We start from the raw sequence: 24285 nt of genomic DNA on the forward strand, positions 1-24285 counted from the left end.
CACAGGGCAGCTGGTAACACAGCCTCTCACGGGTCTGTGTTGAACCCCAAAATGTTGCACTGTGTGAAATTACATCTTAAAAGTGAATTGTGGAGCAGTAAATAGACTAGGGGCCTTCAGTTGTGTTTGCGCAATGATAAAGTCAAGCTTTTTTTAAAGTTGGTTTCTGCTTGTTTCCCCCTTGAAATATAGTCTTCATTCCCCTCCTTGTTTGCTGGAGAACTTCAGTAAAACCTTAGGACTGGAACAGTGATAACACATGAAGCTGTATCCAGAGCAGCAGCTGCTCCACTCTACAGTACAAGTGGAAAAGGAAACTGCCTAAAAGTCAATGTTGTGCTCCTCCACTGATCTTGTAAAAGTTGGTAGAAGAAAACAGTGAATCTTTATATTTCATAAGGGAGCAGCAAAGTCAAAACCAACTGCTTTGCTTTGCAGTTCACCTTTAACAGCCGCTTTTCACGTTCCTCTCTTTTCCCCACAGACTTGGGTAGTGCAGTATGCTGGGATAGCTGACTAGCAGACTGAAAAGTGGATGTGGGATATCCTGGGCATATACCACAAAGGCATTATTACCTGATACAAGACCAGAGTAGCACATGAAATTGCTTTTGGTTATAACGCAGATCATCTCTTGCCTGCCTGCAATATTGGCCTGGGTGGGGAAAAATATTTGAAAACAGCAGTTGATATGATTTTTCTCTTGTTTTCTAAGATGATCTGTGTGTACTTTCCAGATGCAGCAATTGTCTTTGGCTATTCAGGAGTATCGTTTTCTCCCAGTTTTTATTTTCCCTCATACTCCTACATGGAATGAAGCAATTTGTTAAAGAGGGAAGAATCCCCGAATGCAAAGAAGTTTAATTTCCACTGCCACCACAATTTATTGCTTAAAAAAATAACTCATGGAGGCTTGGTCCTGTAAATAGGACATTTTCTCATACATACTATGCATATCTTATATTCAAGTTATATTCTTAGATCACATAAGGGTATATGCTGCAAAATATATTATGGCATAGAGTCAGATTCCAAAGCCAGAAAGGACCATTGTGATCATTTAATCTGACCTCTTGCATAAAAGAGGCCATAGGAGCATGTTACAGATACATTACAAGCCATCTCTTCTAGAATCAAGTCTGGACCAGATCCTCAGCTGGTGTCAATCAGTGTAGCTCCTTTGACATCAATGAAGCCTCAGTTGGTGTAAAACAGCATAGAGCTGGCCCAGAAATGACTCATCTCTCTGCCAGGCCTACCCACTGTGTTCTTCGGTATTTTGACAATTCTGTTGTAACTGACCCTGTTGATGGAAGTTTCAGTACTTACTCTGGGATGCTGTTCCTCCCCACCCCCAATATCTCAAAGCAATTTCTTTGCCTCCATGGCATATACCACCTTCCAATCTTAGTAGGTAGCTCTTATAGTCTCTTTGGGTATCTCATATCCTCTTGGCCTTTACTTGCTTGTGGTACAGCAGCAGAGAGTTAGTTAATGGAGGACAGCCAAGATTTTGACCACGCTGGGCAGGTGGAGATTGGGCACATACTGAAGAGATGGACCACATAGATTGTGACCACTTGCTTTGTGAATTGGGGAGGAGAAGGCAGCATGCCAATTGCTCCACTGCAGATTATTACACTAATGGGAAGAGTTAGTAAGTTCTGCCCTTGTTTCTGGAAGGGACTAGTACAGCAATGATTAACACCACCCTTATGGTGGGTTTGTAAAACTGAAGGGAAAGCCAGCAACAAAACCCAGACTGAAGTGCTGTTTTCTTGGTCTAGGCTAAGATGGCCTAAGGGCCCCTTCTATTAGGAGAAAGCAGGAAAACTAATGTAATGCATTACATGGGGAGTGTTTGTTTAGTAAGTATTTGCTGATTAATTCTATTCTCACTCAGTAGCCACTGGCATCAGTCTCAATGAAAAGAATGCTTTTTTGAAACTGTATTGAAAGGGGTTTTGTCCTCTCCCACTTAAACAGTTTCCAGTATGGGTCTAGAGGGACTCATTACTGAGAGCCACTGTCAGCCCATGCCTTCTAGCAGCCTCAGAGCCCCTGCTGTCTCTGGGGCCAGGGTATTATTTAGGCTTGACCTCACCCACCCACTGATAGCCTTGCTAGCGTAGCTGTAGCCTTCTAGACAAAACACTGACTTTGTAGCCTGTGATTTTCAAATGATCTTTAAGAAGTTTGGATTCTAATGGGATTTAGGTGCCTAACTCCCTTAGACCTCTTAAAATCTAGTGCTGCTCAACTAGCAGCAGCAGTGGTAGACTCTGCAGAAGGTTTAGGCAGTTTAACCCTTGCCTGTACTGGTGTTTCCACCATCACTACCCCTGGTGGAGCATCACAGCTCTGATTGTTCCCTGGTCTTGACAAGGCTGAATTGGTTAGAAACCATTTTCAAGCATAGTAACACTATAACATGATGGGCCAGTTTGGGTCTGTGTATGTTGTATCAGGGTTAAAGAACAGGTTACAACTGTATTTGAAGCCATGTGATAGGCTATGTAGCAGGTAGTTGGTCTCTAGCTCTGTTTTGGGGACCATGTTCAAGTCATGCTCTACACCTGTGCTAGCAATAGTGGTGGAAATCATGGCTTGCTAATATTATTCATGCCTTAATAAGAACTAGTGCCTAAAGAAGCCAACTCAACCTGCACTCCCAGGGCTTCTGCTCTAGTCCATTTAGGTTCATATACTGCACCCATCTCTGTGGTAGTGGGAGTCTTCCATTGATGTGTCAAGCAACATGACTAGCATCTACCATTTGTGCTTCTCCTCTATCCTTTTACCTCTCCAAATGGCTGTACAGCAACATTGACTGCTTCTGCATAAAGAAATCAGTACCCTTAATTCTCCAATGACAGCATCTGTGGAGTTGGGTTGGTGGTGAATGTATAGTCCTAATTTTCCCCTAGGCCAGACAAGGCCATTGTGTATGGTTGTACTGTATGCATAGTGTAGTTTATGGTCTCTGCACACATGGAAGTTGTGCAGTTCTGCAACACTTGCCCTTTTGGGACTAAATCTTTAAAGGTGAAGAGTATCATGGGCTCCTAAAGTCAACTCCCATTGAAGGTGGGATGCTGGTATCCTTCAAACAGTGCTCTTTGTCCTCACAATCACATCACGAGCACTAAGTCACATGCTGAATAGCTTTTAAATTCCCCATGGGGCACCTTGAGCCAAAACCTACTTGTTTGCTCATGAGGTGTTTCATGATCTCTGCATGACTAAGGGAAGCAGGGTTCCCTTCCTGTGACCTGTTGGTACACACTGTTTGATTTCAAGGTCTGGAAAAAATAAGAACCAGGCAACACAAGACGGTTACTGAGAATTGCTGAGTATGTAGTGCTGCATATTTCATGGGACCCTCATTTAGACAGACTGCACATTGGGCTTGCATGAAGGAGGGCTCTTCAAATATTTCCCTGCCTGGTAACTTTTTTGAATGTTTAAATGGTCTTCCAAAGTGCCCCCAAATCATTTCATACTGTTAGTTGCAACCAAAACCACTTTGGGGCAAATGTTCATGCAGGTGTGAACATGGCACTTGTAATAGCAACACTTCTCATTCCACCTATAGGTGAAATAGGGCACTTACCACATAGGAAAACATCCCCACACTGGGAGCCACTGCAAACAGGGCTGTACCTTCTCCTAGGCTAGCAAAAGCATGAATGAGTTTGCCACTGAGCATGCACTTCTCTTTTGGGAAAGCAAGACAAATCCACTATGGTTTTTCTCCCCCACAGGATCCTGACAGTAAGTACCTGATGCTTCAGAAGAGCCAACTCCCTCGAGTGATGCCCCTAAATTAGTGCAATACAATACATGGGGAGGAAAGGCACATTCTTTTGTGAGCTTGGCTTGTGATCAGCCTGTGTCCTGATGAATATTTGTAGGTTGTTTTAACCAAAATTCCAGGCCCTTCTGTAGAGAACCTAGGATTTGTTTGCTTTGATTTAAAGGCAGTCATCTTCCTAGGCTACATCATTAGATCCCCTTCCTCACAAGAGGAAAGCAGTAAAGGAAAGACTCTTGGAAAAATCCATTGCAAGTCTAATGGTAACTGGATTACCACTGTAGAAGGCTAGATCTCATTACAGCTGAAACCTTGTCTTTGTAAACATACATGACAAAGACGGGAACTATAAAGTGTGTGATGGAGATAACATGTTGGGCCTATAAGTATTTAGATAGAAAGAGCTAGAAGCACTGTGCAGACTGGTTATTCAGCTTCCCATATGTCCTGGGTATCACCAGAGCCTTCCAAGCCAATGTCACTGTTGATCAGAGCCAGCTGACTTTCCCTTGTTTGTGCTTGTATGTACATGCCTGGTGTTAGTTTCTGTGCTTAGAGAATACACACTGTAGAAAAGTGTGTTTCAACCTGTGGTCCACACACTGTCTAAGAGGTCTGTGAACAGTTGTCATTACCATAGAACAATGGTTTTTTAACCTGGGGTCTGCAGACCATGTCTAAAATTTCTAAAGGGGTCAGCACCTCTGTTTGAAATTTTTTAGGGGTCTGCAAATGAAAAAAGGTTGAAGACGACGGCTGATACACAATCTTCTACAGCTGTAATATGTACTGAGAGATGATTGAAGTTGTGTAACCAAACAACTGCTGTTGCAAAGACAAAAACAGGGTTTCAACCTGCCTGGCTATGTCATAGGAGTGTCCCATTTTCCCATTTTTTTTTTTACAGGACATGTATTGATCCAGTGTTAAGGTTGAGAATTAAACACTAATCTCAGGATAAAAAACTAGTTGCGATGGGACACAATCTTATTTCCATCTTGTTTATGTCCTAATTCTGTTTCACTAGAGGTATTGATAAGTTTTTCCATTCATTCAATATACAATACAAACTAGATTTTTCTTATGCAGTAAGTTTACATAGTTACAGTAGTTTTCAGAATTGTCTTAAGAGTCAGAACAAAAAGCAAGACAAGTTTAAACAAAAATGCAGTAAGCTTTTTCTTGATAGGGCGCTAATTACTGCATGCTTCCCTTTTGTAACTTCAGTGACACAATTGTTTATGGATATACCTAAAGAGCCATTGTCACCCTAGCTGACCTGCTATTGAGCAAAGCTTCATGGGCTAGATTGGAGCTATGCCAGTTTTTATCATCTGAGCAGACAGCCTTATATGTCATGACTTTTTAAAAGACTAGTTATCACTTGCACACTTTTTGCTTATGAGAGTCATAACTTCCTCCCTCCCCACCCCCGTCTAGAGTGGCTCATGACTATGAGTGCCTACCTCAGGACAGATTGTCAAAAACAGGGCAGACACCACAAACTGGTGATGTGTTCTATAATTAAGTTTCACTAACTCAGTAACAAATGTGAAGCTCTGGATCACTTTAAGTCTTACCATGGAGTCACAGATGGGTCCACTTAGGCTCTCCGGTCTGTCTTGCCACCCAGGCAAGCTAGACTTAGTGATAGTCACTTACACATGAAGTATTCAGGTTGTTTCCAGTCCCAAGAGACCAGTCAGTCACTTACCGCAAGTAAATTTGTATCTTTAATCTCATACCAAAGACAGCACTTATAGCCAATCCTATAAATAGTTAAACTAACTAAAAGGTTTATTAAGAAAGAGAAATTAGTTATTTACAGGTTAAAGCAAGCATATACACAGTTACATTCAGTGGTACCTAAGGATGACAGATGTGGAAATCCAAGTTTAAAATGTCATTCAGGGGTAACCACTGGGGATCTCTGCCTTAGTTTAAGGTCTCCATCCAAGTGAGAGTTCAAACAGCAAAGAGATTAAAAATTTTCTTGTGACCCTGTTATATCTTTTACATTTGGCTTCCAGTCAATAAGACAAGCTCCCTTGCATGTAGCATTTCCAAGGTGTGATAGAGCCATTCACCAGTCCTTTGAATTGTGATGTCCCTTAGTAGCCTGTTTAATCTTGATAGGCCTCTGAATGGGTGCAGCGACAATCCCCATGGGCAGGTTCACATGTTCAGAGCAAACATTTTCAAAGTTATAAAGGAAAATTTACATATTTCCTTATGGCAGGAAATACAGACATTACAAGTGAGATTAATGCAGGCAGCAACTGGCAAGTTTCATAGAGTCTAAACACTAAATGCTTTCTTAAGACTAATATCTATTTTGAACAAAACTAACATACAGGAGAGCTGGTTTGGTTTCCAGCTATGAGTTTGTCAGTTCTTAGCTAACTGGCCAGAGCTGGCACTTGGTTTATCAGCCTTACACCCCTCATGACAAACTAGCCTTAGTTATGAACAACTGAAATTGGAGGGTTATAATTAGGGTGACCAGATATCCCATTTTTAAAGGGACAGTCCCATTTTTGGGGACTTTTTCTTATATAGGCACCTATTATCCCCCACCCCCTGTCCTGTTTTTTTCATAGTTGCTATCTGGTAACCCTAGTTATAATAGACGATGCATTTATACCTTAGTTAAAGGCTGTTGCTCCCGCTCCCACTGTGGTTACGTTTTAAGAAATCAGTGCTGATCACCACTGTCAACAATGCAGTGGAATTGAATTGCTTCATTTGCTCAAGTTTATCTTTAGTCACATGCCTATAAATCTAAAAAAACCCCCAAAACTACAAAGCACGTTTAAAGGATCTGGGTCTGAAGTCCTTAGACAAAACTCCCTTAGGATGGCTTTTCATATTCATTTGAAGTATCTATATCCAAAACAATACCCCAAGGGTCACCAGGGCATCAGTCACCATAAACTTTGCAGATAATTGCACAGGGCTGAGAGCCATCCATGTTCTATGGGAAAAATCCAGTTAGTTAATGAGAGCATGAAACCGTCCCATATCGGGGCTCTAATCCCGCTCGCCAGGTGGAATGATCTATGCTTTCCTCCTGGGAGTTGTATCTATTTGGCTAGAAGTAGCACTTTTGATAACCATTTGTTAAACACAGCGCCACTCATGTTTCCTGCAAGACTTTTCTACGTTGTCTCAACTATAAAGTATTTAGTCATTTAACGTTTAGTGACAAGTGAATGTAAGACAGCAGATAATGTCATTTAAGGAAAATCCCATAGAGAATGAGACCTCTTCTGTAGAAGTTTTAAAGCAGCCGATTGTGTTTAATAGGTGCCATTCTCAAAACACAGAAGGAGGTGCCATCCTGCCACCCAATAGTCTGGTGGTTAGGGTACTTACCTTGGATGTAGGAGAGTCAGGTTCCAATCCCCACTGGGGACATAAGTTCAAGTACCATATCACCCTGCTGCCACCTGAAAGCCTATATGCTGGTGGACAGGGCAATCCTCAAGGTCTCCTGTTGAAGCTGTTCTGCTTTGTATAAGTAGTTAAATGTTCATTGACACTGGGACTAGAACCCAGGTGACCCAGCTAACCATCAGGCTATAGAATCCCTTACTCTTCTCTAGGCCAATGAATATGCTACTTATACAAAGTTGAACATCTTCAACAGGATAGACTGAGAGCTCCCACCCCCATAATAGCCTATAGTGTGTGGCTAGGGCACTCACCAGAGAAGAGGAGCTGGTTCAAGTCTCCTCCAGAGTGGAGATTTGAATCTGTACCTCCAACATCCAGGTAAGTGGCTTAACCACTAGGTTATTTGGTATAAGAGGAGCATCTCTAACACCTCCTTTGTTTTGTGAATGTTTGAAATGTGGTGACAGTTGAAGTGAACTGTTTCAACATTGTCAAATTCTCTTTTGACCAAAACAATTACCTGACATCAAAACAATTTGTAACTTTGTATCTGACTCATCTGCATTTTTTCTTCAAACGATATGTTTTGGCTAAAACAGGTCACCCAGCTCTACCAGTTATGTCCTATTAAAAATCATGTGGCAATTTATTACAGTAAAAGGCCTGATGTCCCCATCCTCAGTGCTGTTATCCTGCTGCCTTGTACTCACATTGGACAGATGGAACAATGCATTCCCCCTCCCACCCCCATCTATTGCTTAAACTGCCATTAGCTAAAAAGCATTTCATTAATGACCGACTTCTAGATAACAAGTTTGACTGTTTAACCACTTTGATCATCGCTGCACCGACTACTGTACAAGCAGCCTTCATCAGTAAGTATCCAGGTAATCATGACAAAGCTGCTTCTGGGTGGTGAAGAGGAGGGAATTGATCATTAGCTGGAATAGCAGCTTGAAAGTGGCAGGTTGGCAGACTTCTTTTCATGTACAGCACATCCCCATTTAGTCAGATGCCTTGAAGAATTTAGGCACATTCAGACCGAAAGGGTTTTGTGATAATTGTGGAGAGTTTCTGGGTAAGTGATTCATATAGTGAAATACAACCTTGATTCAGATAAATGTTTGTTTCTCTTTGGACAAACAGAATGCAATTCTCCATTTACATTTAATGCCATGGGGCCAGATCCTCAGCTGGTATAAATGGACATAGCTCCATTGATGTCAGTGGTGCAAGTGCAGATTTATATCACCTGAGGATCTGCCCCATTGATGGCAGTAGTTACTGAGGTTTACACAGTTGTGAGATTAGACTTAGGCACATGAGGTTTAAATATCCTTGCAGTCTGGGCTTAAAACAATAAGGAATGTCAAAGCTGAGACAATTCATTACTAGGCAGATCATTTTCCCTCGGTGGGCTGTGATGTCCTCTTTCATTAAGACAGCAGATTAAATTACTTCCAAATCTGTAGTCTCAAAGGGTGAAGGGAAACTGGGCCAGCCATACCTTTAAATAAGAATTGGTGAAGCGGTGTATTGAGCCTTTTGTAGTGTTTGAATGTAGGAAGTCCCTCCACACACCACCCAGAGCCCAACTCTTCATGCAGACAGACTTTAAATCATGTGAAATCAGAATAACTTGGCATCAGGCACAGGGATTTCCAAAGGTAACAATATACATTCATGCTAATAGCAGGAAGCTCCAGGTGACCTATTGCCAAAGGTTATGGGTAACTTTCAGATCAAGAGATACAGCTGAACTTCTTTCAGTGTAGAATGGATTAAAGAGACAGAGGGACAGATCCTCAGCTGGTGTAGGTCCAGTGACTTCAGTAGAGCTATGGTGACTTAGTTGTGGGACTGGCACAATTTTCTGCCAGGATCAGTAATTATTTTGTTCCTTGTGCTTTTGTAATAAATGATAGAAGTGTGATCTAAGCCCAAAGCAGGGAGCTAGGCATTCCTAGATTCTAACTCTAGCTGTTACACTGATCCCTTGCGTGGTCTTGGGCAAGTTGTGTAACTTCTGTCTGTCTTCCCTTTATCTGTAAAGTGGGCATGATGAGGGCAGACTGTGTGGAACAACTAGCTGTTTGCAGGGCTGGTGCAAGGATGTTTCGCGCCCTAGGTGAAACTTCCACCTTGCACCCCTCCCCCACCCCTTGCGGCAGCTCCCCACCCTCCACCCTGAGGCGCCCCCCTTGCGGCAGCTCACCCCTGCTCCGCGCACGAGCACCCCAAGCATACCATCGCTGCTTCACTTCTCCTGCCTCCCAGGCTTGCGGCGCCTAAGCTGATTGGCGCCGCAAGCCTGGGAGGTGGGAGAAGTGAAGCAGCTCACCCTTGCGGGGCAGGGGTTAGCTGGGGTGGGGAGTTCCCCTGCGTGCTGCCCCCCGCTTACTTGCTGCAGGCGGCCCTCCCCGCACTCCCCTTCCCCAGCTCCCTCCGCCTAAATGCTGGCGGCGACCGGGGCGGCCGAAGATCCGGCCGCTGCGGTCACTGCTGAAGAAAATGGTGCCCCCCAAATCCCAGTGCCCTAGGTGACCGCCTAGGTTGCCTAAATGGTTGCACCGGCCCTGGCTGTTTGTAAAACGCTAATTATGTTAGGATTTGGAACATGCACATAGCTGCACCATCTCATGAGTGCAGACCCCTCTGTGCCCCTCTTAAAGTAGTTTAATACCCAGGCACATAATCATTAGAATTATTACCTGCAAAACCCACTGGGGTCCGTGGATTGTGCGTGTTCAAAACACTCGTTGCACTACATTATTGAAAGTGTTTGCACCTGCCAAGCTTGGCTACATTGGGAGGGGAAAGGGCGCATGAGAGGCCTGATGCTATGTCCACCGAAGTCAATGGCAAAATTCCCCACTGACTTCAGTGGTGTGAGATCAGACCCATGCAGAGACTAGTGTCTGAAAGTGACTTGTTCAAGTCACAGGAAGCCTGTGGCAGAGTCTGGAAATTAAAAATCTATATCCCCAATGCCATACTTTAACATCAAGACTGTCCTGCAAGCATGTCATAGTCAGGTCAAGAACAAAGACAGCTGCCATTTGTTCCTAATATTACATCTCACAGGGATACGCATCTATTGGGGCGCTTCAGTATTTTGCTCTCATTTTCTTCAGCACCACCGGCTTTCTGTGAGAAGAACGTGATCTGCAGTTAAAGCATCTATGCCTGTACTAAGTGTACTAATTCTGCTCTAAATTGGGAACAATGCAATCTGTGCTTCACTCCTAGTATGTTTTTCCTATAACAATGAATCACAGCTTGCTATTGACAGATTCTGCAGATCCAGACAGTACCCTGGTGCTAGCACCTTTACAGTAAATCTCCTTTTACAGCTGTCAGCTCTATAATGGCTTTCATCACCACTGAAATCCATTATCACCCTTCTTCCCTGTATATCACATATCTCCTTTAACTTGCAAAGTCCACAGTTGCCAGGCACAGTGTGTGTGTGAATTCATTGTGTTAATCTAGCAGAAGGAGTGTTCCTTCAGCAGCCCCAGAGTCCGGCTGAAGAAAGTTTCACAGAGATAAGAGACTGCTGGCTTTGCCAAGGGAAGAGAGTCTCCTTTAGAATCTTAAACAGGGCTGTGATATGCCATTAGCATACAGCTCAGCCATGTTAGTACTTCTGTAGTCTGTCTTATGGGAAACTGCTATGTGTGTGTTTGAATCACCATTTTCAGACTCAGATCACTTCCCATAGAATGTACACGGCAGGGACTTCCCTGTCTGGGATGGCCCCATTCCACACAGAAGGGCCTCTCTTCTGTTTCTTTTAGGAAGGAGCAGTTCTAACTTACACCAGTGGAGGATAGGACATCGTGGAGCACCTCTCTGCCCTGGTCCTTCCTAACCACTGCAACACACATTCCATGCTGGCCCTGCCAGAGGGGTAGGGAGCATACAGGTAGGGTAGGTACAGGAGCGTTCCCCTGCACAGTGGGGAAATTTGCTGCTTATACAGTGCAAATCAGACAGGAGCATCTGGTATAAATGTATGAAGGTGGCAAAATATAGCATTGCAGACTGGAAACTGAAATAGTGTATGTGTAGAACAGGCACTGCACAGTTAGTAGCAATACAACTATCACCACAGCATCGTGCTGTGTCCCATTGGTGAGACTGTAGTTTTTTCTTCATTGTAATAATTCTTTGCCTTCCTATTGACACTGCCAACAGATGCCAGTGAAGTGCCTATTGAAGTGGTTTATTTAATATATGCACCTGCTCTACTAGGAACATGGAGACCAAGTTATATGTGAAAAGAGTGATGACTGTTTCATGGTCACTAATAACTCAACAACCTAGAAATTAGTCACCTATATTCACCATTTTGATCCAGCAACCTAGAAATAGAGGCCTTATTCTCCCTTATGTTAAGGCCCCTTTTACACCATTTTGGCACTGTAAAGGGGCCTGAAAGAGGGCAGAAATGCTCCCTTGAGAATACCCCTGCAGAGAGCCTCCTCCGCTCCTGAAGAGGTAAAGGGCTCTACGATAGACCTGCTCCCAGACCCTGGCACGAGAGTGGCCAGAGTGCACTGCACTATAGACAATCTCCGCTTTCCAGAGCCCTGAGGAAGCAGAATGTAAGTTAGAGCAGCCTTGGGGACACATCTAGTTACACCGTGGGCCAGATAGAACCCTGCACAATTCAAGAATATGGTTAGTGCAAAGTGGCTTAAAGCCATTGTTGCTCTCTTGCTCCATCCATGCTCAAAGTACAGGATTACAGTTAGAAAGCAGGCTGTGAAGCTCGGTATCCCATTACCACTTTCTTGAGCCTTCCAGTCTTCTGCAAGGCAACATTTAAAATTACATGAAACCTAACGCTGCATTTTTTCCTTGATAATGTAAAATCTGTTCTTTTTGCAGAAGAATGTGATATAAATAATGATGTCTCATGAGAACATGTGCTTGTGACCTGAAAACCATCACCACACTCCTCCATGAAGATTTTTTTTTCTGTAGCAGTAGAAGTTTTTGATCTAGATTGGCTTGCCAGGCTAAATGTATTTTTTTTTCCTGATAATGAAATTATTTTGAGGGAAAATGCACAGCATCTTCCCTGTGATTATTGTAAGGCTGCAGTCTGGTAGATGGCTGCTTCTGGCTCTGCTGGAATTTATCATTTGCATTACATGAGCCCCCTGAGGTCTCAGTCAAGAACTCGGGTCCCTCTATGCTAAGCACCACACACACAGAGCAATAGTCCCTGCCCAAAAGAGCTTACAGCCAGCGTATGATGAGAAACAGGTGGATAAGCAGATAGAGGTGTGGGTGTGTGGAGCACACGGTAACAAGACAGTTATGGTTAGTGCAGTAAGCAGCAGTTACAGCATATCAGGTCTTTAAAAAAAAAGCTTGGAAATGGTTAAAGTTATCATAGCAGAGGTGAGTTTTTAAGGAGAGATTTGACAGAAGCTAATGTACTGGGTTTACAAAAATATAATCTACAAAGCAAGAACTCCTCCCATGCATAAGGGAAGGCATAGAAAAATGAAAGCAATTCCTCTCCCACAGCATTTCACACAACTTCATGGTCTGCTAAGGTAGGAGGATGCAGTCTTGCTAACACCACTTTCTGGTGCTCAGTTTCCTATAACTGGTTATTACCATTCAGAAAGTACTGATTTGTCATGAGCTCCCTTCCCCCTCCAGAGGTATCTGAAACAGCAACACATTTTAATTTTGCTGGCTACTGGAAACAGTACATTGTTGACCACATGCAATGAATACTACCTTGAAAACTGACGCCCAAAGGATTGCGAGGGATCAGGCGTTAGGTCAGCCCCCCTTCCAATCATATTTGTGCTGCTGGCTAAAAAGGGGTTTAAGAGCCCTGTTTACAGTAGTACATTAGTCCAATAAGTAGGATAACATGACATTTAGTGCAGATAACCAGGTTAAGTACAAAGTGAAATGTGTGTTTCTGATAATCCAGCTTTATGAATCATTAGCCGCAAAATTAAGGCTTTATAGCTGAGTCATGTTGGCTAGTACTTGAAGGCTTTCCTTCTCTCCCACTCAGGACTGCCCGGGGGTGGGGCAAGTGGGGCAATTTGCCCCAGGCCCCGGGCCCTGCAGGGGCCCCCATGAGAATATAGTATTGCAACTTTTTTTTTTATGGAAGGGCCCCCCGAAATTGCTTTGCCCCAGGCCCCCTGAATCCTCTGGGCAGCCCTGCTCCCACTAAATCGTGGACAAATACGATAGTTACTTTTGACATGGAAAAAAATGGAACTAGGCTGTTTAAATCCTCATGGCAGTTTCTATGTTGCCTAATGTGCTAGGTACACTGGTCCCTGTTAAACAGCCAGTTGTTGCCAAAAGTCACCATACATAGTTAGCTGAGATACCACTCCTTCTTCCCATGGGACAGGAAATAGTTGACAACTGTGGTACCTGACACGGTAACAAACACTGACTTAATGGTGACACCTAGATAATCCAATGCCTGGAGTCACTGCATAATGACAGTACAGCTGCAACTTCAAGAAATGGCAGTGAGGTGGTTAACAAAGCAAAAGCTGGTGCCAACTTGCATGCTATGTAATTATATAGGGTAATCTTAATGTGTCAAAATGGGGTGGGGTGGGAGTGTATTTGTTTAGGGCCAAAATGTGACCTTCTGTACTTTAAAGTGGTTGTACTCAGTGGGAGAAACTTCCTCTAGCTTCTAAACACTTGATTTTGATTCTATGCTTGAAATTTTGCATCTGGAAATAATTGCAGCTACAGTTTTACAGGCACAAATAACTACAGATACATTTTCTAAGTCAGATATGCAACTGCCTGATTACACCCACAAATAAGATGTTATATAAAATATGAACTTTTTTCTCAGTTAGGAAACTGTATGGCCAAATCATAGGTTGATTTGAACTTATTAAATCAAATATTTTCCCTTTCTCCCATATTTCTTCAATACAGTATAGTAACACTTTTCACTCCCCTGACACATCTAATGAATACCGGTTCCTTCCTTTTTGATTTAATTCTCCTCTAATAAATTAGATACCCAACAATCAATATCAACACAACTATCAGATTTTACCATGATGGTGCTAACACTTGAGCACTTTTATTTGCTTTGTGGAGTGGTGGCAGGGCACGTCCTGCATAGAGTCTAAGCAGCAATAGAATCTGCTACTCTTTCATACTAACTTCTGTTACTACAACTGTCCTATCCCTGATCCCTGTACAAGGAGACCTGTTAGTTATCTTCAGTTTTAGGCCTCTGGGCAATCCCTCAAAGCTTGTCTGACACCCATTGTCTCCTCCACTCCTCCTCTAATCCCATGTGGTATATATTCTGAATGGGGTCATTTTAAAAAGAGATTGAGACCTACCCTAGAGGAGTCCCTTTCAAAGATTCATTATTGATATGGTAGAATCACTGCATAAGTTTACCTGGGTGAGGAGAGGCACATCCTATGTAAGAAAGATATTGTTTGTGGTAGACCATGCCACCTGGTACCCTACCCATGAGAAGGTTGAAAAGTACCATGCATACCATCTTGGTTGGGTTTCTTGGATAAGGAGAGACAGCAGGCTCTTTTCCTGAGAAGTCTGAAGGCACAATGGTAGAAATTGACATCAGGTAACAGATGTTCACAACCACATTCCCCTTGGTCTTGCAATAAAGTAACAGGGATTAATTTCCCACTGGCGTCAGCAAGTGTTGCTGCTTTGATTTTTAAGGGAGTTGCATTTGTAGGTTCCCTAGAGCTGACTCTGGTTTATAATACTTGATTTGTGACATCACAATCAATTTCTTGCCTGCAGATTGGCACCCCCGCCTCACCCACCCACAGTATACTTAGCCTTTTCAATACCACCTGTCAACATTGCCAGGGCAGTGAGAGGCTGGTGTTTGGCAACACAAAATTGAAGTAGCTATTATTGCTGAGTTACACTGGGTTCCAACTGTGAGGTTGAGTGGGCCAGTCCTGTGGGCAGACATTGCACCGCCACAGGACAGTAGAAATTGTCTTAGTTAGTTTCCTCAGAGCTATGCTGCTAGAGATTCACTTCCCTCATGTGTTTGGCTGGGACAAGACATATGACTGGGACGGTTTTAGCTCTCTGTGTTCAGCCACAATGATTAATGCGGATCTTTGCCATACAGAGATGAAACTGAAAGTCAAAAGGATGGCAAAATTTTGCCTTGTAAATTAAGCAATTTTTTGAGACTCCCATTTCAGAGCATAGCGGTGAAGGAATTCCCATCCACTTTGATGTGGGTTCCCCCCCGCCCTTTAATGCCAATATGATTAATTCTCTCCCACCCCCTCTTCTCCCTACACCTCTATTGAGGTGCCGGGAAAGGAGATTTTCTGAGACCAAGGCTACTCCAGCAATACACTCAAGTTCAGCACCCAAGGATTCCAAGGGCCTGTGCTAAAGGTTTAATTGTAATCTTTTGGCAGATAGCCACAGTCTACTCTTTAGAAAAAGTCAAGCATTATTAGCTGCCAACTGCTTTGGTCAGTTGAGGAGCAAGGCTCTGAAGGGATGTGAAAGGCTTGTTTTGCTCAACTGGAGGTATTGCTACTGAGCCCACTGTAGGAAGAGAACACAAATCCCATTGGGGTGCAGGGTGAGGGGTCGATTTGTGACATTCCAGGGTGGAAAGTATTAAGCTAACAAAGTCTGCATTAGTGTCCAGTTGGCAGGGGACTCCCACAGATTACATAAAAACTTAAGAATGGCCATACTACATCAGGTCAATGGTCCATCTAGCCCAGTATCCTGTCTCTGACTGGGGCCAATGCCTGATGCTTCTGGCAGTTGGAAGCTTAGGGACACCCAGAGCATGTTGTGTTGCTGGACCATTGATGGACCTATCCTCCAGGAATTTATGTAATTCTTTTTAAACCCAGGCATGCTTTTGGCCTTAACATCCCTTGGAAAAAAGATCCACAGGTTGACTCTGCATTGTGTGATGAATTATTTCCATTTGTTTGTTTTAAACCTGCTGCCTATTAATTTCATCAGGTGACCTCTGGTTCATATGTTATGTAAAGGGGTAAATAACACTTCCCTGTTCACTTTCTTCACACCATTCATGCTTTTATAGACCTATATTGTATTCTCCCCCAGCTGTCCATTTTCTAAGGTGACCACTCCCAGTCTTTTTAATATTTCCTTGTATAGAAGCTGTTCCATAATCCTCCTCACTTTCGTTTTTGAGATGGGGCAACCAGAACAGTACACTATATCCAAGATGTGGATGTACCATGGATTTATACAGTAGCTTTATGATATTTTCTGTTTTATCTATCCCGTTCCTAATGGCTTCTAACATTGTTAGCTTTTTTGACTGCTGCTGCATGTTGTTTTCAGAGAACTATCCAGGATGATGCCAAGATTTTTCTTTAGTAACAGCTAATTTAGACCCCATCATTTTGTATGTATAGTTGGCATGTTTTCCACTGTGCATTACTTTGCATTTATCAACACTGAATTTCATCTGCCATTTTGTTGCTCAGTTTAGTGAGATCCCTTTGTAAATTTTCAGTCAGCTTTGGACTTATCTATCTTGAGTAAGTTAGTATTTTCTGCAAACTTTGCCCCTTCACCGAATCACCCTTTTTTCTAGATCATTTGTGAATGTCAAATTGCACTGGTCCCAGTACAGAATCTTGGGGGACCATGCTGGTTACTGCTGTCCACTGATCCATGAGAGGACCGTCCCTCTTATCCCATAACTCCTTACTTTGCTTAGGAGTCTTTGGTGAGGGACCTTGTTAAATGCTTTCTGAAAGTTCAAGTACACTGTATCCAGTGCATCACCCTTGTTCACATGCTTGTTGACTCCTTCAAAGAATACTAGTAGACTTGTAAAGGGAAATCATGCATTACCAAAGGTATGTTGATTCTTCCCCACCTAGGAGGATAGTTGAAATCCCCCATTATTATTGCACTTTCCTGCCTTTGCAGCCTCTCCAGTCTCAGAGTATTTCAGTCACCAGCCTGGTTGGTAGCTTATTCCTGCTGCTGTACTTTTATTGTTAAAGGAATTTCTATCCATAGAGGTTTTTTTGGTACCGTTAGATTCATTTCAGATGTTTTATTTTATTTAATTCAGCTTTCTTTCACAGATAATGCCATTCTACTAGTGTGACTTGCTTGGTCATTCCTATTTTATATATACACACCAAATGTACCTTGGTATTACCATATCCCATTGATTATCTTCATTCCACCAAGTATACACTGTGTCTATTCTATCAATATCCTTGTTTAATACCAGACATTCTAGTTCATCCATCTTAGTATTTAGACTTCTAGCATGTATGCATAAGCACTTGTACATTTTGCCAATATACTGTTGGTTGCATTCATGCATTATATTTAAATGGGACTTTTTTTTTTAAAACACGTGACTGACTGTTCCTCACTAGCTCCTACCTGTACTTTACCAACTTCTTTCCTGTCCTCTTTACTAAGATATAGAGTTCCTTCCTTAATAAATTCATCCCTAGGAGATATTTCTGCTCAAATCATGTGCTCCTCTGTATATTGGCTTTCTCCCAAACCTTAGTTTAAAAACTCCTCTACAAGCTTTAAGTTTACATGCGAGCAAACTGGTTCGGTTTTGGTTTGGAGGAGGCTATCTTTCCTGTATAGTCTCCTCCTTTCCCAAAAGTTTCCCAGTTCCTACACCTTCCTTTTATCCACTCTCTGAGATCCTGCTGTTCTGCCTGTCTTTTTGACCCTGTGAGTGGAACTGGAAGCATTTCAGACAAGGTTACCATGGAGGTCCTGGACTTTAATCTCTTACCTACCAGCTGAAATTTGACCTCAAGGACCTCTCTCCGACCTTTCCCTATGTCACTGGTACCTACATGTGCCACAATCACTGGCTCCTTCCCAGCACTGCACATAAGTCTGTCTAGATGTCTTGTGAGATCTGCAACCTTTGGACCTGACAGGCAATTTACTGTGCAGTTCTCCCAGTCATCACAAACCCTACTATCTATATTTCTCATTTAAATATGACAGAATGACAGTGTTTAATGGCACTGCTTCCTACCACAGGTGCAATTTGTAGGAGAGGTATTGTGCCCCATAGCAATGTTGGCATGAATGGTCAACGTTAAAAATCTAGTCACATGATGGCTGGCCTTCATTTAGGCATGTGCTAAATGGAGCCCTCTGGTGCTCTACTACAAAGCATCACAAGTTTCTTTCACTTCACTAAAAACAAGACTTGCTCTACAGCTGACCCAAGCACCAAGTCCAATTAGAGGTCACAAGCCACTGTGTTTGATCTGTACAGAACTCAGGCAGATATGTCACCCAGGGCGCCGGAACCTTTGTAGACGTGGGGGATGGGGCAGGTGACAACTGGCTAGTGGGGGGACAATTGAAAGGTTGTGGGGTGCATGTGACTGCCCCACACATTGCCTCCATCCCCCCAACTCACCTCAGCAGACAGTCTGCAAAGCAGGCAGCAGTGCTGGGAGTCCAGCAGCAGGGAAAGAGAAGTAGCTCCATGGGGGGCTGCTCAGTCGGCAGCCAGGCACCCTGTTTCCTCCCTCCCCTCACTGCACAGACACATGGAGAGTGCAGCTGCCAGGAGGAACGCTGCCTCCTCACTGCTGGGTGTCCCAGCCAGAGGCATCCTGAGAAACCTGGTGTGTGGGGAGGGGGGCAGGCCCCCATAGTTCCAGTGCTGCTGTCAGTGACCCACCATAGGAGCAGCCAGATGTAATGGATGGGATCATATCATCAACAATCACTTTCTCAGGTACAACCCGTGTAGCCATTCTCCCTTCCTGGTTTTATTAATTACCCTACAAGCTCTCTTTGCAGTAGCAGCGTGGGTGGGACAGTAATGTTAGCCCTTGCCACAACTGCTTGTCTGCATGTGGTACAAGGTTATAGTCATTGCACTGAACTCTTTAAAGGGGCAGGCGTCTCTCAGTTAGTCCGGCTTCTGGGACCTATTTTAGAGTCACCTCTACTGAATTGTGCATGCTTACAAACTTGTTCCTGTGGCAGGCCATGTGATCATGTATCAAGTGTTTTCCCAAGAGTATTTCAAAGGCATAAAGGCTCAGACTGATACATTGTGTTAACACATTATTTCATGTGAGTCTTTGTAAGCTGGGAGAATGAATCTGCTTGTTCAGCAGCAAAAGTAATCAGCCTCAGTCAGCAAGCTCTGTTGCTCAAGGGTTTGTTGTTGTGTTAAAGGGCAACCTGGGGCACAAGCTAGTCCTTTGAGCACAGGTGTGGAACTTGCCCTTCTCTCCTGACAAGGAAGGAGCTGTTCTTCCTCAGGCAGGTTCATTCCTGCACTGCAGCAGGGATGGAGGGGAGGTGACTTGAACCTCATCTCTTAACTGGTAGTTGGTTTGAGCCTGAGTGCGGGTTATTAACACCACTATTGCAATGGCTGCTTTGTGCTGCCGCTAGGTGCAGAATTGTCCAAGTGCAGGACTGTTTGATCCCTCATCTCCATCCTCTGGCCTTCCTCCAACCTGGCACCTGCCAATCTTAGAATGCCACCCTGTGCCAGACAAGGAGAGGCTTCTGCAGCAGCAGCCACAGAGCTGTTAGCCATGATAGTGCAGAACACACACACATTGCGGGAGTGAGTTTGCCCTATAGAATTTCCTCTATTCCCTTTTGAGAGCCTGATTGGACCTTGTGTCTCTAGCCTTGCCTTCTTACTACACCCTTCAAAGTCTCAGCTACAATTAACCCCTTACTTGGGAACAAGCAAAGCCTCTAAACCCTGTATCAGTCCATCCTACTGCAATTTAAAATCTAGAAGATGCTGGTATAAATGCCTTCTGCACCACATTTACTTGCAGTGGTATACAGCAATTGGTGCTAAAGGCAAAGCACGAGGCGTTTTCTGGAAGAGCATTTTCCCAGAGAGGATAAGAGGGAAGATTTCTCTCATTAAGAAGGAGAAATAAAAATAGGGGAATTTTAGGTACTCAGACGCAAAACAGGATTCAGCTGCTCAAACAGACTGAGCCAAAATGTTGGATCTAATCCCCCAGAAGACCATAAATTCCCTTGTTTTATCTGTTAATGATACATACACACATCCAACAGGTTTGTTACACCACAGAGAAATGAGCTGGTGAGTAACTGTGTGGGAAGGGGAGAGTCAGTGAGAAGCTGGAAGGACTGGCTTCCCAAGCTCATCTTCAGAGGCAGAGGGAGGAACAACAGTAAGTCAGCAGCTGGTAGAGTTCCTAGGTGCATGCCCAAAGGGTGATCCTCTCAGAGTGTGAGTCCCTACTGCTGCACATGTGACATGTTCCTATGGCTGGCCCTGCACAGAGAGGCCAACAGATGATTACCCCGATCTGCTTCAGGGAAAAGACCATTTACTACTGAGATCAGAAGAGTCCCCTTCCTCCCCCATGTTCTAGATTATTTCTCTGAAGCATCCAGTATTGACTAATGATGATGCTGTACTCCACTAGTTCTCAACCAGGGGTACATGTAGCCCTGTGGGTACGCAGAGGTCTTCCAGGGGGTACATCAACTCCTCTAGGTATTTGCCTAGTTTTATGACAGGCTACGTAAAAAGCACTAGCAAAGTCAGTACAAACTGCAATTTCATTCAGACAATGACTTGTTTATATTGCTCTATATTACTATACATTGAAATCTAAGTAAAATATTTATATTAAATTGATTTTATAATTATATGGTAAAAGCGAAAAGTAAACAATTTTTCAGTAATAGTGTGCTGCGACACTTGTCTTTTTGTAAGCAAGTAGTGAGGTGAAACTTGGGGGAATGCGAGAAAAATCAGACTCCCAAAAGGGGTACAGTAGTCTGGAATGGTTGAGAGCCACTGTTTTACTAAGTGGTAGATCTGGTAAGAAAACCAAATACAGTCTTCTCCCTTCTATCTGTGAAGAGAGCCTGACAGTTGCACATGCATTTTCATGACTCCCTCTTCATGCCATCACAAATCCAAGCCAACTGCCTTGCCCCAGGGCTACAACTTGAGACAAAATGGCTGACATTCATTCTAACAGTCACAGTAGTTTATGGAGACCAGAGAATGAAAAGCACAGCCATGACTTGGACTAGCAACAACATCCACCACAGAAAAGCTGCCAACCACTTAAAAATTTAGAGAGAGAGACACAGATAGAGACAGACACACACAGACAGACAGACACACAAATGTAATGAAAACAATTATCCCAGGAGGGCAGGGAAGTGTGGAATTTGCAGTGTGGGAGGACAAGGGCCAATAAAAACAGTTTAGCTTTGCAAAGACAACAGAATGTATAATAGTCTACTTGATTAAAAAGGCCACTCTGAAGGGTGAGTGGGGAAGTGCCCCAGCTTTTGTTGGTTTGTACAGAATGTTGTGCTAAAATGTTACTAACTGGAATATTTGGGATATTAAATTTTTATAAGCAAGTTTCCTAGTAAGCAGTGTTCTTAACCTGATGGTTATGACCCCCACATCCTTTAGCAGGTGGTCACTCACCTATTGTCTAGAAGAAGTTGCAAGCTGATTCCCTCCTCTTCTATTCAAACCAATTTCAGAGAAGTTACAGGTTGAAGTAACTTATCCAGTACTCCAGTTCAGTTACTGGGGGCTACCACAGGATTGTTCGCTACAAAACATTTTCTAGTGTTTTATCCATTTTTATAGCTTCCAAGTAGGTACCTTCTGCCACTTCCTTACATTTCACTGTTGGGAAGAGTTTCCCCCGGCTGTTCAGACTAAGGTTTCCCTGTCTTAATCTCAACCCATTACTCCTAGCTATATAGTCCTTGTACCACATTAAATCAGGTTTCCTCAAACTATAATAGAACCTGCCTTAGCCCCGCTGCGCCACTGGACTTTTAGTGGCCGGAGACGGAGATTGACTGGCAGAAGCTCCACGATCGACCAGTTAATCACGATCTACCAGTTGGTGACCACTGCTGTAGACTGTGGATTCCTGGGGGTCTGCAGATTATGTTGATAATTTCCAAAGGGGTCCACACCTCCCTTTGAAATTTTTTAGGATGGAAAAAAGGTTGAAAACCACTGCACTAGCGGATCCTTCAACATGTTTTACCTTCATATCTTGTTCATTGTTTACTTTAAAGAATATATTGACTCCAAGGGCAGTCATACCTTATACTAAGCATTCACTCTGCTGCCTGAGTGGGGTACACATTTCACAGGTGTTATCTGTCACCATTGAACTACAGCTACAAAGAGATGGATGATACCATATTTGAGTAAGAAGGAATAAACAAGAAAAAGGAGGAAAAAAATACTGAAACCCTATTAATTCCTGTCTCACAGGTGACTGAGGCATCTTAAAGTTCTGATCCTGCACAGAACTACTCACATTTTTAGCGTTACACACAGTTAGCCCCAGTTAGATCAATGGAATTATTCTCCTACATAAAATAAAGTACACACATACTTCTTTACAGGTAAGAGGCCTTGACTTCCTGCTAGCTTGCCCAAGTTTGGGAAGGTTTTATTAGATTTGGCTGCATATATATAGTTGTGATAATATTTTAACTATAATTGCACAGATATAGTGAAAGTGTGTTAGAGCAATTTAATTTTAAGGCCTCTAAAATCAAAGTAATTTGGAAGTCATGAGCACAGGAAACGTCCAGAATAATTGTGAATTGCATAATATATAGTTATGCAATTCAGCACATATGAATACAATTCCTCTGCAATTTTTTACGTTTTACATAGTAAGTTTCAGCTCAGAATAAAGTTGGCAATTGAGTTTATAAACCCCAGAAAAACAGCGTTTGAAAGAATAGTGAAGACAATAGAAGCTTATTTAAACTCATGACAGACATTTAAACTAATGTGTATATAGTCAGCAGTAGCAGCTTCTTACCTTACCAGCATCCAGACACAGCCATCATAGGTGACTCAGTTTCCCCTCACTCTTGAGTAGCTGGATGATTTGTTATGGTCTAGCCCTCTAGCCAAACAATGAGATCTCCCCTTTTGGAAGGGACAGAAATCCAAACACCTGACATTCTTGGCCAACACCAGGCAATAGCCTTCACCTGTGTGGACATAAGGTTGATTAATACCAATAGAAACTGGCCCTCCATAGGCAAAACAATTGCCCCTGCACTGATCTCAGTTGGCAATGAGTGAAGGGAGACTGAACATCTCAGTCATGTACCCAAAATGGGATTCTAGCTTTCAGTTTACATCTCAGCCCCTCTATAGCCTTTTACCACCAGGTACTTACCTCATCCTTCCCTAGGGTCCTTCTATAGCTTGCCTGTGTTTAGACTGTCTCAGCTCTGGTAGGAAAAGGGGGAACTATCTCCTTCTTACCTGCAGTAAGGCTGCTTCTTATATGCCCTGCCATTCCTTCCCAGGATGCCTTACTGTCCCACCCTACAGTCACCTGGTCCCTGACATCATCTCCCATTAGTCCCTGCAAACTACTTTCCCACACTGCACTTGTTTGGGGCTGAATCAGAACCAGGGCCGTAGTAGGTCAGCAGGTGTACTTAAAGAGTCACTCCTTGCTTTGTTACATAACTAGGGTTACCACCTCTCCAGATTTTGTCCCTTTTTAAGGTAGCTGACCTGGAAATCTGTAAGTGTGCTCAGCTGTCCAGTTTTATGGGCTCAGGATCATCCCAGATGCCCCTTTACTGTACCTCAAAAGTGGCGTCCTATACAGAACCCATTTAGAATAATGCTGGTCTAGAAGATGTAAAGGATGAACTATTAACAATGTGACATCATACTGCCTCTCTATTGGCAGAGGATTATCCTTAGGTAGGGGGCGTTATGACTACAAATTCCAGGTATGCTATACACCAGAGTAACTGAGATCAGAATCTGGCCAAAAGTGTTTGAAAAATTCCAAAACTAGTATTAAGATGAAGTTTATATAAACTATAAAACTTCATTAAATGAGTATTTAGGTTGCAAAATCAAGCACTCAAAAGTTAGGAAATACCAGTTTTAAGGTTGCATTGCAAACTTAATTTTGCCCTTTTGTGCATCTATACTGTGCACTGAAGGAGGCAGGGGCCCTGGGGAAAATAATGATTGTGTAATT

The 24285-nt window shown here is 43.2% G+C and overlaps 1 protein-coding gene and 1 long non-coding RNA gene across 6 annotated transcripts in view; one reads left to right on the forward strand and one right to left on the reverse strand.

Annotated features, from left to right (window-relative positions):
- Positions 1-24285, forward strand: part of TMEM86A (transmembrane protein 86A) — a 92309-nt gene that overhangs the window by 48703 nt on the left and 19321 nt on the right. For 2 of the 5 annotated variants that reach the window (XM_039533176.1, XM_039533175.1), the window contains exon 2: positions 22530-22663. The exons of 2 other annotated variants lie outside the window; for them this stretch is intronic. The gene's annotated coding sequence lies outside the window, so the exon portion shown is untranslated. Of the gene's footprint in view, positions 1-20311; positions 20340-22529; positions 22664-24285 lie in introns of all 5 variants that reach the window. One more of the 5 variants, XM_039533177.1, reaches the window with a different exon arrangement.
- On the reverse strand, positions 375-23515 carry LOC120402800. The gene is made up of 3 exons (XR_005597291.1): positions 23458-23515; positions 23092-23266; positions 375-804 (listed from the first exon to the last, which is right to left on the reverse strand). It is a non-coding gene; the product is annotated as an uncharacterized LOC120402800 (long non-coding RNA).

The sequence above is a fragment of the Mauremys reevesii genome, linkage group 4 (genome assembly GCF_016161935.1).
Source record: "Mauremys reevesii isolate NIE-2019 linkage group 4, ASM1616193v1, whole genome shotgun sequence".
Taxonomy (NCBI): Eukaryota; Metazoa; Chordata; order Testudines; family Geoemydidae; genus Mauremys; species Mauremys reevesii.